General features: G+C 37.5%; 1 protein-coding gene across 1 annotated transcript in view; it reads left to right on the forward strand.

Moving 5' to 3' along the window:
- Window positions 1–1,383: 1,383 nt before the first annotated feature.
- The window catches only part of LOC5569918 (pituitary homeobox homolog Ptx1), a 181,910-nt gene continuing 169,391 nt past the window's right edge, over window positions 1,384–13,902 (forward strand). Inside the window, exon 1 of the mRNA XM_001658768.2 lies at window positions 1,384–2,953. The gene's annotated coding sequence lies outside the window, so the exon portion shown is untranslated. The remainder of the gene's footprint in view (window positions 2,954–13,902) is intronic.

Genomic DNA, 13,902 nt, shown 5'->3' on the forward strand with positions numbered 1-13,902 from the left:
TTACCGTTTTGTCTTAAATTCCGAACATTCAGTTTTTGTATAGCGATTTAGTTGAAATGTTTCGCTGAAATATGTCACCAAATCAGATGAAATGGCAGTCAATTGCAATTCAATTTTGACGTCTCTTAATACCTAGGGAGTATTGATGATTCTCTACTTCAAGACCAGTAAAACTATTGCTTAGATAAATATATTTGCAAAATTATTCATTTGAATACGATTTATTCGTGCTGTTCGAATTTGAATCAAGGTGTTTGGAGACAGAACGATTTACAGTGTTCAGCATTTGAATCACACACTAAATGCCATGGTGGTTCGAAGCCTATTCAAGTGAGAGACTTTAACTCCAAATATCATAAAATCGATTGAGATTTGGAAAAGTAATGGCTATTTGTTGTTTTTTGACGTTAATATTGTAATTTTTGGTTGCGTGGAACTTTCGTTGCATGGAACCAAACAAAGGTTAAATCTTTTTCAATATTTTATGTAAGGGCGTTTCTAGGCCTATCATAAGGATGTTTTGAGGTGAATTAGTTTTTGCATAAATGCTTGGAAACAATTTTTAGCCCATAGTGGGGCAAAAGTTCGAATCAGCGCGCTGCAGCGGGGCAAAAGTTTAATCCTTGTATAATTTGGAAGATTTTGCAATTTACTTAAAATCCACATATTATCTCCAAATTTAGCGAAATTTGCCTGATCATGCAAAAAATGTCACCAAAACTTTACATTTTCATTCAGTTTTGCGAAAAACTACTATTTTAAGAGTTCATGTTTTGTGTGTTGAACTGTGTAGTTAGCTTTTCTCCTGGAAAGAAATCTTCATATAAAATCGAATGTTTGGAATATTGATCTTGTTTGAAATCTAAGGCAAAACGGTGCCTGACATCATAAGAAATCATTCTGTTATTCCCAAGTTACCAGTAAATTACAAATCAATTTACTACGAGCATCGAAAAACGGAATCCTTGTTGCTGTCTGATTCATTCACAAAACCAGTGCCATCATGCCATCGTCCGCTCGAGTCATCTCCTACACACAACCACACTGAGTCCCCAAAATCAAGCAAAACATATCTCCCTTCTTGAATCACGTCCACATTTTCCCTGGCTTGCATCGCACTTGTTACGACTTCTGCTGAGCGAGAGCGAGAGAAAACTCGGGTTTTCCGTTCATTGGTGTATGTTTGTGCTGTATCTTGCTGCTGTGAGCACATGTTAAAACAGTGACCACCACTGGTGCAAACGGGATGGAACTAGAACCGCTCTCGCTCAATCTGGCAAACGGGAGCGCGCTTCACTGCCTGGGAATGGGTTGGAAAAGCGCTTTTTTCACGAAGGGGACGAGGGATGCCCACAATTCTGCCAAGTCTATGGCGTGCTAAACCCCAAAACAGATGATACAGTGCTCGGGCTTGGCAGCAGCATTTCCGATGGTTTAAATCGCATTTGATTGCTGGCCAATGTCCGGTTCGGTTCGGTTCGGTTTGGTCCAGAGTGGAATCCGGAATTTGACTTGGGAGGATTTCGGTGACTTAGATGGATCTTTCGAGCGAGGTCCTGCAGCGGACGGTTGCTGAGCTAGACTGAGCAGTAGCTGCGTCGTTGCGTCTGTTCGGAGTTCGCTTTCCATATGGGAGAGCACTACAGATAGATAACAGCGGCACCAACGACGACAACAATAATATCTACGGGGTGCGGAACAGAGACGGCCTAAGGGAGTAGGCCCAATCAAAGCTGGTAGAACGAGAGAGCGTGAGGTTGCTGGTCCCTTTTAGTGTGCGTCGTTCGTTCACTTCGAGCGGTTCAACCAACCCAATCCCCTTTGTATCTATATCTACACTACGGCTGAGCAATTCGAAAAGCAACGAACGACGATGTTCTGTGCATGTGCCGCACGTTGTTGTGAGTGAGTCGTCCGAAACAACACAAAAAAAAGAAAAAAGTAAGAGGGGCCTTCCACTGACAAGTCGGAGCTCTCGAGCTGGCACTTGGCTACGGAACGACTTTCGGTGTCGGTGTGCGAGGACTAGACCTCCTAAGAACACTAAATCCCTTCTCGGATCGTCGCGGCTCGGCCAACTAAGTCCGGGCAAATAATAATAAGTTTTTAGGAGAATTAACTTTTCGGTATTAAGGATTTAAGCAATAAAGTTTGATGAAGAGGAGTCGTGGTCGTGGAACGGCAGCTGAGGTATATCGACGTTGACACGTCGGCTCAGGGGGCAGCGTCTACCGTTGGACGGTCAGCTAACCTTCTTTTGGGGAAAAGCGAAGACTACGAAAGAGACACGAGAAAAAAACTAACGGCGGTGATTTTCACGCACTAAATCCCGGATTTTCGGGCTGTGGCCGCCTCGTCGTCTCGTCTGGTACGGTTGTGTGAGGGCGCGCGACTCGTCGAAGGCGGAAGTTGTTCGACTTTTCCAAACCCACAAATAAGAGTGAATCTTCTCGGAAAACAAAAGTTTAAAGTGAAGAAAAAGTGTTGGCGCGGTCGATGTGTGAAAGCGGGCTCAAGTGATTAAGAATTGTTCAAAACATTCGCGCGCTAGGAATCTTCCGAGATTTTCCGGCGCGAGCGTACGCTTCGGACGGTTTGACGGATGGTTTGTGTGAAAGTCGTAGTCATCTCGATCGCAGACTTCGGTGGTCATCAGTGTTATTAAGCTAGTGGATTAAGAGGGCGCAGGCCAGAGAAGCCGAATTAATCGCCGATTGATGGTTTTTTGTGTGGTTTGAATCGAACGAGTGAAAGAAGCCGATGATATATTGAACGAGCGATTTTTTTTGCAGTGAAGATAGAATCAAACAGCGAAAGTTAGGTTTTTGCGGAAGTGAAGTGAGAGACGAAAACTTCCGGGGGCTGTAAACTGTCTCGTGTCGGTAGAAAAGACAAGTGATTTTGCGCGCACCGCTGTGGACGGGTTCCGTCGGAACGTTGGACATTCAGTAAGGTGAGTTGTGTACGGAATTTCGTTTACATTATTACAAATGGCGAACAAATATTCACTGTTAAGCATTGATTGACATGTCAAAATTCATTTGATTTTTTTCATATTGGAAATGGGACCCTACTGTTGTTTTTGTTTCATATGCCAGTGCTGCTATAAAAATATTATCGACCTATACGATATTTGAGAAGACGTTACATAATGGGGAATTTTAATATTCCAGTGGAAGAATTTGACGCAAATACAACAATTTTAAACAATTTGAAAAAAGTTTGTTCAAGTAGAAGTTTACCATTAGAGAATAAGTGGTCAACTTAGCTGAAACATTTGTATAAACAATGCAAGAAATTTTCAATTCTTATTAACAAGCAAACTCTAGCAAATAGGTTAGCCATGCAAAAACTATTACCAGGCCAATAGCTGTAATTGCTGATAGCTGACGATGGAGGATTCGAATCCCGCCGGCCGAGCACTATTTCAGGTTAGAAATTTTATCGACTTTCTAAGGCATTAGTTGCCACCCAATGCCCCATACAAATGCTAAAATCTCGCCCTAAAAGCCATTGGTAATCGAGTGTGTACCTTGTTGTTTTTGAGCAAATGATTTAACGAAGATAAAAACTTTTACCACTATGAGATAGAGGAGGATCTGCTTTTTACTGTAGCATTGCTAAATAACGTGTAAATTCATTGTTTTGCTTAGTAACAACGAGTTACACTTGGATACCAATGGCGTTTAGGGCGAGATCATAAATTTAGCGAGACTTAATAGAATCAATCGATTATAAAAGGCAATTTCATTTTTTTAAATTAATAATACAATCACTTGATGAGCCAATAATCAGAAACTTTCCTGTAAAAAACTCAAAACTAAAAATAAGAGGGAAGTTTTATTGATTGAAACTGTAAAAAATATGATAATAATGCCGAGGACAGATGTTCTTGGAAGAATTTAAATAATTTCAAAAGGATTCAGAACAAATAATTGGTTCGTTAAGCATCATGAAACGATTGATGTTGCGATAATGATGAATGTCAGAAACTTTCCTGGATATAAGGTGTCCGGAGAAGAAAAGGGCCATTTTTGGCAATGGAACTCAGGGTAAAGTAGCATTATTCTGTCTGAGGCAAAATTGTTGAATTATTGATACAACGTTTGATCTCCTTATTTAAAATTTCAATGAAAATAGGATCATTCCATATACAATTGAAGAAAACGTGTTTGCCATTATATCAATTAAAGTGTTTGCTCTTTTTAGACAAATTGAAAACAGTGAAGAGTGAAAAGATGCACTTTTCTTTATGAGGGTGTTGAAAGCTTATAAGAAAAACGGCAGCAGTTTTTCAGCAGCTTTTCACTAAGAGGCCAAAAAATAGGGGCCAATAGTTTACATATATTATATTTCACCCATTCGACGGAAAATCACCTAAAGTACTATTGGAAAGCTTGAAAACAGTCGAATTTTTCAAAGTATATTGCTAACAACCGTTCAAAATGTCACTAACACCCTTTTGATTTGGACCCCTCATGTTTCTTGGACCGAACATCTCAAACTCATATTCAAAACGTTGATTTGTGAATCCCAAAAACATGATGAATCTTGTATTAAGGGGTCCATTTATGAGATCAGAACCAGGCCCTTCAAAGCCTAAATCCTGCTCTGATTGGTTCCTTCTATAGTCAACATAATTGATAATATTCCATTCTATAGTCAACATAATTGATAATATTCCTAAATTGAGCTCAAAAGCTACGTCAAATGGATTATTGGATAATCTATGTATATCATTAGTACCGATTGTTGGTAAACTCTTTTAATTTGACTTGACAATCTCTCCTGAATTTGAATGGTTAATGAATTTGCAAATGTTCTATACTTAGCGCTGACACTGCCAGTGTTGAAAAGTATCCTGGAAATTCCGGAATTTCTTCCAGTATTTTCTTGTCAGCATTAATATTTGCAGCAAATCAATATTCTGATACAAGTATCAAAATGGCTAGTCCCACTGTGCAGACTTTGTATTGAAGATAGTTTTAAAATTGGTGGCAATCAGATTGTTCACTCATAGACAGTATGATAGACGAAAATTTCTAAAAATTTTAAGGGAAGAAACGGGGACAAGCATTCTATTTCAGGGGAGAGATAAAATCATTGAGAGTAGCACTCCTTCGTAGTGAGTGTGCTCTGGGATGGGACATGGGTATTTCCAGTGCTGGGAATGGTAATAGTAGTAGGCTTGAATTTCAAGAAAGACACTTGGCTCTCTAACTGCAGTAGTTCAAAAACGTGAATCTCATCAAGTAGCCTATGTTAGGTGCATGAGTTTTCTAAATCGTTAGTGTCATTGAAGACTCTAAATGCGGGAAATAGAACATTTTTCTACAGTAATTTTGGGTTGCCCTTAGCAACGGGCGTTTTGCAATTTTCAAGGCATTTTGCCTACAGCAGCGATGGACGTGAGTTTCACTGGCTTCGCTGACTGTGATTGGCTTTGTTTGGCTACTGTAAAGTGAATTTTATATTTTTTCCCAACCCTGGGTATTTCTGCTTTATGCTCTGTCTCTAGAACCTTGCCTTACGCGCCATTACTTACTCTTTGAATTGAAAACAAAAAAGATTATCATTCCCATTATGCAGAAATGCAATGTATAAAATTACAGGAACAAGAATAGGCATTCATCTATGAGCAAAAAATCAAAACCGAAGACTGAGCTATTGGCAGAAATGATGCTGTTTTTTGAAAAAGTGTCGCTGTGAAAAACTTATACACGATTAAATCCATCACAAATGTGTCACGAAACTAGAATTGACAAGCATTCAAAAAGATCAAATGGAATTCTCTCACCAAATTAATGTTCAACGTCTACTTTCTCCAATCGTACGTCCAAGCATTTCTCCATGATGTAAATAGGGCACGTGCTTGAAGTGATCAATTTCTTCATAATCTAGCATTATTTTCGGATTAGCTATTCCCAGTTGATCGAATTTCTCCAGCTCTTGAATCGTCGAACAATCTTCAACCAGCAGAAAAATTTGAAACTTTCACAAAACATCAGGCATTTGAATGTCACTTTTATGGGAGAAATATTGTCACAAAAATGAGATATTTTCGTTAATTGTAGGAATTTGCAATATGAATGATAAGCCAGAACTTGAACGAACTTTTCGCTTCTTGTACGCCAAAAAATGACAGCTTAGGTAATTGATTTGCAGATGGTGATAAAAAATTTTAAATTCGTTAATTTGTTACTGATTTGTTGATGTATGAGAATTGATCCCTTCTCACCCTATCGAGGCGGTGATTTTTGGTCATAATAACTGAAATCGGTCCCTAGTTATGTTTGATACTACTTGCCAATAACAATTAATATGATGGATATTATTACGAAATTTTAAAATGATGTTAGCCCATCTAACAGTTTGATTTTCTATGACACTTTGAACCGAGCAATTTAACAAAGTGTAATTTTCAAGCTTCTTTTTATCATTTATTCAAAAAAAATTGACGACAGCTTCTGACATCTGGAGGGAATACACCATTTAAATTGTACATCAATATTCCTAATATTTGCTGAGATATTTCAAATAATGTTATGATCCATTGTCATCCGCATCGACGGTAGTTTGAAATAAATTAGCTAGTCCATAATGGTCTACCATACAATATTGCCGGTCTGAAAATTTGTTTAAAGATCAAAAGCTTGTTCTAAGACAAAGTTTTGATTTTGTGTTTCATCTATTGCATTTGGCTGGAATGCACTCAGTGTGATATTTAAAAGTTGAATTTTTTTTTCAGCATGAGTTCTAGATACGTAATAATACAACCTATCTGCAAAGAAACCTTACGACCATATCTTCAACTATTCATAATATTGAAGATATGTCAGACGATTGCGTACAGAAAAGGAAATGCATCAAATTTGAAGAGCAAGCATCTTGATTATTGCTTATTACTTTCTTATATAGCTCCAAAAAACTTTCGTCTTTTTCAACATCTATTTTCTTCAATGTACTAGTTTACCAATTGGGGAGCCAATCCTTTTGGGTAATCGTCGAAGAGTTTCAAAAGGATTTTCCCCAATTTGTTGGAATGTGTAGCCATCATTGCGAAATTTCCTGGATGGATCTTCAAAGAATTTCTGGAAATTTTGTTTTTGACGGGTTCTAGTAGAAATCTTAGTAAAAGTTCCTAGACTATTGCAATGAACATTTCTTTCAAAATTGCTTGAATATAGCATAAACAAAATCAACATTTAAGTGAAAGCTTTCGAGATGGATTCCTAAAGGTTTTTTTCTATGAATCTCTGTAAAAATGATAAAAAAAAGTCTTGAAAACACCTTTGTAGAATTTTTAAAAACTTTTTTGAGAGTTTTTGAAGAAAAGCCTTGAATGCTGTTTCTGGGTATTCATGGATGGTTGCCCAAAAGAAATAATGAAGGAATCGTTGAAAAAGAAACTATGGAAGAATTTCAGTTCGAATTCTTAGGTTAAAGCCTGAAGAAGTTATTGGAGACGTGAGAAAAAAACAACATTCAGCTATCTTTGACATAATCACCAGAAAAAAATCGTGAGGTATTTTCAGTTTATGACGAAGAGAAATCTTTTCAACGAATTCCTGCAGATATTGCTAAAAAAATTACCATGAACATTTTTCTGAAGAAAAGATGAAAAATTGCCTAGTAGAGCTCAATAAATTCGTGATGCATTTACTGGAGAATGAATCAAGTCGTTCCTAAAAAAAATAGAGGAATTTTTAGTTAGAGAAATTACCAGAAAAATGTCTAGATTATTTTTGAACGAATGTTTGAACAAATTGATGAGAAACTTCAAGCAGAATTTTGAAAATTCTCTAAATTTTCAAAATATTCTGTAAAAATCTCAGATAATATTTCAAGTTTAATTTTTAGAAGAAGTGAAGCTTATAATTATGGGTCGCTCAAGAAGAGTAAACAAACTGTTCTGTAATGGGTAAATAATAATAATTATCTATAGAGAGTTCCATTAGACATTTTCTTCCAATAACATTTCTTCCCAACTACGTACGATCAGTTTGGAGTCAAAGAACAAATTGTAGAGAAGGTAAGGCGCACAACATTGCCTAAGACATTGATGGAGTTAATTACTTGAACGTGAACTTTGAACTTATTTGTTATTGAAAATTGATTTTTAAAGCTGAAATAATGAAATGTAAAACCGCTAGTGGATCAAAATTTCATTAGCTTCCGAATTTGAGTTAAGGGTCTGAGGTTGATTGAAATATTTTAAAATTACCATGACCCCACAGTTATGGATCAAATAGTGTGGTGTCCAACCTATAAAATTCAATAAAACGACATGGAAAACGTAAAATTGTAATTTAAAAGCATGAATTGAATCGTTTTAAATTGTAACTTCGATTAGTAAACTGTTTTGAGTGTAATATTTACATAGGATTGCATAAAAATTAAAAACTGTATCGGTTTCTGAAAACCATATTATGGATCAATTTTCATATTATGGATCAAATTGTGACATATTACGGATCAGTGCGCAAAATCAAGAGATTTTCAACTCAATGCATCTGTATTGCATGATTTGGCGAAAGTTAACAATGTGTCACATATTACTGCAAAAAATAGCAGTGTTAGAGCTGGAAACAAGGGTGAAATTCCCTTTTTTGTGTGATACTGCATTGTAGTTACTGAGACATGAACTGTTTTCGCTCCACATCAAGTTTTCCACCCATTTTTGTCTGCTAAATAATGAAATTTACAAACCTTGATGTTTTATGAGTTTTATTTTTAGTGCTATTGTCTGAAAATGTCGAATCCAATGCTTAAAATGGTAGAAATCTACATTCTTTGGAAGTGATCCATAACCGTGGTAAACAATCATTTCCTGGTCTATATTATGGATCACTAGTTAGAAGTGCCAATATTCGGTATTTAGAATCAACAATCAAGAAAAATGTTTTCCAAAGATGAATTCATACTAAATCGAAGCGAACGAGCATGTTTTATGCTATAACATTTGAATTTTACCACCTGTGGGAGCTTATGAATGCTGACGGCACTTCTTACAGAAAACGACCATATAATGATAGCTGTGTGGTACCAACTAAACATTTGTCAAATACACCGTTATTAAGCGGTTGAATGTTGTGCTTAACTTTACAAATGCTAGAAGACAAATAGTATAACATGGGAAAAATATGTTTTACGTCAACATTTATGTTTTGAGCGAGTTATCCGATGTTGAACGCCAAAGTGATCCGTCACTGTGGGTGATCCGTAACTGTGTGGGCATGGTATTAGGCATTTGAAATTATCATTAGCATTAGCATAAAGAAATTCGCACTAATTCGTAGGTGGTACAGTCCTAGATTATTTTATGAGGGTTGCCTGATTCCTGTCCGTTACCTTAGCCAGAGATTTGGGACTTATTTCTGACCCTTAGACAAGATTGACGCGTCCTCCAACAGCCGAGAGCTGTCCTGGCCACGTCCTTGTGAATGCTGGAGAAAGGGAAGGAGTTATTAATTGAACGCCTACTTAAGAAAGTGGCAGAGAACGACCTCTCTAGGTGTTACGGGATATTTTGGAGTGTTAATGGGAAGGGTAGGGCCATAGGATACGTTCGGTAGACGTTCTGGAAAGCATGTGAATAATATTGAAGACCGGAACGACCTCATCGAATTTCTCCTCGAAACACCTCTGCATTTCTATAAAAAAGCTGCACATTGAGATGCACGCATACAATAGAAATATTAGTAGTAGAACGCTAATGGCGGTGTTCTCACAAAACTGAATTAGTTTATTATCACCTTTAACTGTATCTTTTCATTGTTTGGGCGATGCCATGTTGTAGTGGATGATTTTAAAATTTGTTTGACGCTTTGAGGACCGGTACTCAAGCTGTCAGTGCGTGGCAAACTAGATGTTGGTAACACGAACAGCAGCGACATTAGCATTCTTAGGTTAATGCTTCTACTACGCATACCGATGGCCCGTAAAAAGTATCGGTAGCTATTAGCCGCCGCATAGTACTGATTTCACTTCACAAGAAAACGTAGAATGGAAAACGAATGCAATCACTCACTCACACCGACGACTCGAAAAAATTCTGATAGCACTGGTGATATCACTGTCTTGACGGTACCAGGAGAACGAAACGCGAAAAACACGTGCCGTGCTTACCGATTACTGTGGTAGAGCTGGTAGTTCGAACACCCAGTAGCCCAGTGATGATTTTTTCGTTTGACGAAAAGTTTCCACCGACTGGAGCGGGAATTGAGCCCACGCTTCGAGGCACAATACGCCTAAACGACTGACGCCGCTGACCGCAAGGCCACGAAGCCCACAGCAAGCGAAACGCATTAGAAAATTTAAAACTCTGCCGCCCGCGCAGACAGCTTGCTGCGATCAGCCTTTGGTCAACGTCTCGATAGTCGTCTTCATTCACATACATGCACGACAGAAAAAAAGCGAGGAGAAAAATAATTCCCCAGACGCGTTCAGCGAAGACGTTGAGAGAAGTACTAATTCACGTGTGCTGCTGGTGCGGCTGTTTCCTCGTGCATGTTATGCAATTACTTCACGCTGCAATGTCGAGACACTTGTATTTGTCTGGAGCATTTCACATTTTACGCACAAACACACACTTCGAACGCGAAGGGAAAGTAGTTATCTCTTATTGAGTAATCAATATGGCGATCTCAACCAAACAAATCAATGCATTGTACAAAAAGCGACATATACGTTAAATTAGTTATAGTTATATAATTTAAAATAAAACATAACTAGGTAACGGTTAAGATCACCCCCTAAAATATTTGCACTCATGCACCTAACACCCTGTTAATAACCGTTCTCCTGACACAATATTAGAGCATAAGGGTGAGTAGAGTTACTGTGCATATGCTGTAGCCTTAGGTGCAAGAGCCTCATTGCTTGCAAGCGCACGGGCGCGCTGTACATTGTGAGACCTTTATTAGTGCGCCTCATTTTTCTTGAGATGTGTCTCACTGCGGTCTCATGCGCTCCGTCACATGTGCTGTTTAAAAGCCAGCGCAATAATTGAAGTGATTATAAAAGTTTTCAACGAAGATCTAAATTGTAACTCTTGGATCGTAAGCCTTCGACCATATCATATAGACCATCTAGACACCTGCATAATGAGGTGAAAATAGCTGTAGAGGCTCTTCGTTCCTAAGCAGTTGTTTCATAACTTGGATACCGATGGTGCGCCGTAGTGCCGAGCAGCGCATGAGACGAGCCTCTCCGAGAGCACATCACCTAGCGCGCGCTTTTAGAATTTTCGTGAGCCTCCGTCCAGCGCAGCACACTAGGATTCCGATGAGCTGAGAGACGCTTTGATGGGAGGCTCGTCAGTACATTTATGTGCTCCTGAGAAATAGGTACAGTACTGGACAGAATAAAGTACGCGTTGGTCGTTTTTCCATACAAAATGATCAAGTTTTTAGTCTTATATCTCGGTTTCTAGTTGTCCGATTGACCTGACATTTTCACCGCAGCTTGAAAGTAACCTCAAATTTGCTAGGCTAGAAATTCATAGTTTTTCATTAACGAACTTTTAAGTTATCGCAAATCTCAAATTTTGATAAAAATGACAAAATTTTAAAGTAAAAATAATTTTTAAATGAAAATATTTAGAGCAATATGTCCTTCTGCAAAAATGTACAATTTGATAAGACACACAAATTTGCAGAACATCATTTTTCGGTAAAACTGATTGTTTTCAAAATATTTTCAAAATTAAATTTTGCAATTTTTTGCAAATTGAGAGATTTTCAATAATTTAAAAGATTGTGTTACAAATGCAGTGATATTTTAATTGAGTAAAATCTATGTTATATCTAGGCTGTGGCGAAAATTTCAGATCAATCGGAACACTAAAAACTGAGATTCAGATCTCCAAACTTGACCATTTTGTATGGGAAAACGGCCAATGCGTACTTTATTCTGTCCAGTACTGTAACTCTAAGGGTGAGTTTGTGGTACTGTTTTATAGCAAACTAATTCCAGAAATATGAAAATAAATGGGCAAGCTCCAAAAATACGTTATCAATAGTCACCAGATGGTCATATTTGACATACATACTAGCAATGAAATGTATCGAAAAGGCCGATCAAAGTCGCCCCGTAATTAAAGTAAGTTAATAACTGCTTTGTTCTATATGTTGGTCGTATATTGGCCACAAGGCACGTTCCTGCGCTGGAAATGATGTTAAAAATGCGCTGTTTTTTCGACAAACCAGATTCCAAGTTGAAAATACAATCAATATGGTTCCAATGTTGACGATCACTTACGATTTAGACTGGCAAATTGACAACACAATTCGATCTTGCCACTCTTCTAGTTGTGGTATCTTCAATCTGGATTATAAAACATTTTCAACACTATCTTTTAACAACATTGGAGTTAAGCCATAAATTTCTTCCACAAAAATGCCGCATTTTCTTTTGAATATGCTCCGAAGATTTAAGTTATGAGTCAACGACTAGTTGAGAAAAAATCGTCAATATATTGTGGTATAATGAGTGTTACGAAAATCTCATGATCATCATTACATAAAATTTTTTTACGGTCGACTTATTAGTATTTTTTTACAAAATATAACCCAAGTAACCCAAGATTAAGAGCTGAATGAGCCTTTTAGATTGTTTTTGAGCTGCGTGATTGTACTTAGACCTGCTGGTGAATGTTTGTGCAACATTTTATAAACATTAAAACTGCGATACAGGTTAAATAGCTGCGAACAAGTGTGACAAATATCAATTATGTATGAGAATGAGGTATATGATGATAAATGTTTATCACCGATATGTTTACGGCTGGCTGCGTGTGGTTCAATATATTTCTCAATAAATTGTTCAAATTTTCGAAACAATAAAAATGCAATCCAGCTGGAGGAACTTTAGACCATTTAGAAGAGAAACATTAGGAAAAACTCTCTGCAGCGAGTTCAGAACAAAATAGTTTTTAGATAATTCTGAAGGTGTCTCAAATAATTTGAAAAAAATAATACATCAAACATGTTTTTCTGTTCTTCTTAAAATTTTTGACGTATCATTGAATGCGACTCCAATCTTCAGCGACTGTCAGCTGACAGTCCCCAATATAACCCACTCGATGCACAATCCCATGGCACTTATCCGGTTTTAGCTGCACTTTCACGTGCCCCCTTTAGCCACTGGAAGGTGTAACCTACGCATTCAAACCTTCTATCCGCTTATCAGCCTAATCAGTTGTGTGCATTCTGGCGCCACTCCAGACTGACGGCTGTTTGCCAACAAACGCGCGCGGAGAAAGGGGTTTCCTAGAGAATATGTTACTGTAGAATAGTGACACTGCAACTGCAGGTCACCACATGCATTGTCGTGTGATAGTTTTCGAGCCCACAGCTTAGAGTAAGGTGGGGCAAAACCTTTGTGATAAAATCAATATTTTCATGAAAACTGTAACAGTTGGAAAGAAACAAATAACACACAGTGAACCGTCAATATATTGGCTACTAATTTCCTGGATAAACTTGTGTCAAAATATTTCCCCATTTTAAAGTTATATACCATTTAGATTCACTAGAGTTTGTATCTTTTGACAGATACGCGTATTTCGACCTCAACTACAGTGTCGACTACTAGACTCGTGGAATTAAATGGTTTAGTACTAAATTCGGTTTTTTATTTACTTATAGGTATTCCACTAAGCAGCTCGAAGATTTATTATTAAGTTATAACAGTTTTGAAATTGATTTGAACTTTTGGCCAAGAGTTCAAAATGTCTACGTCTAAAATCAATAAATAGTTATAACTTTTCCAAATCCCAATCGGTTCGCATAATAGATTCTCTTACATGAATAGTATTTGAAACACCATGAAATTTGAACAATTTGTTTGGAATTGAAGTAGAAACCATAAAAATAAACGTTTGCCCATCTCTAAGTTTTG

The sequence above is a fragment of the Aedes aegypti genome, chromosome 1 (assembly GCF_002204515.2).
Source record: "Aedes aegypti strain LVP_AGWG chromosome 1, AaegL5.0 Primary Assembly, whole genome shotgun sequence".
In the NCBI taxonomy this organism is placed as follows: Eukaryota; Metazoa; Arthropoda; class Insecta; order Diptera; family Culicidae; genus Aedes; species Aedes aegypti.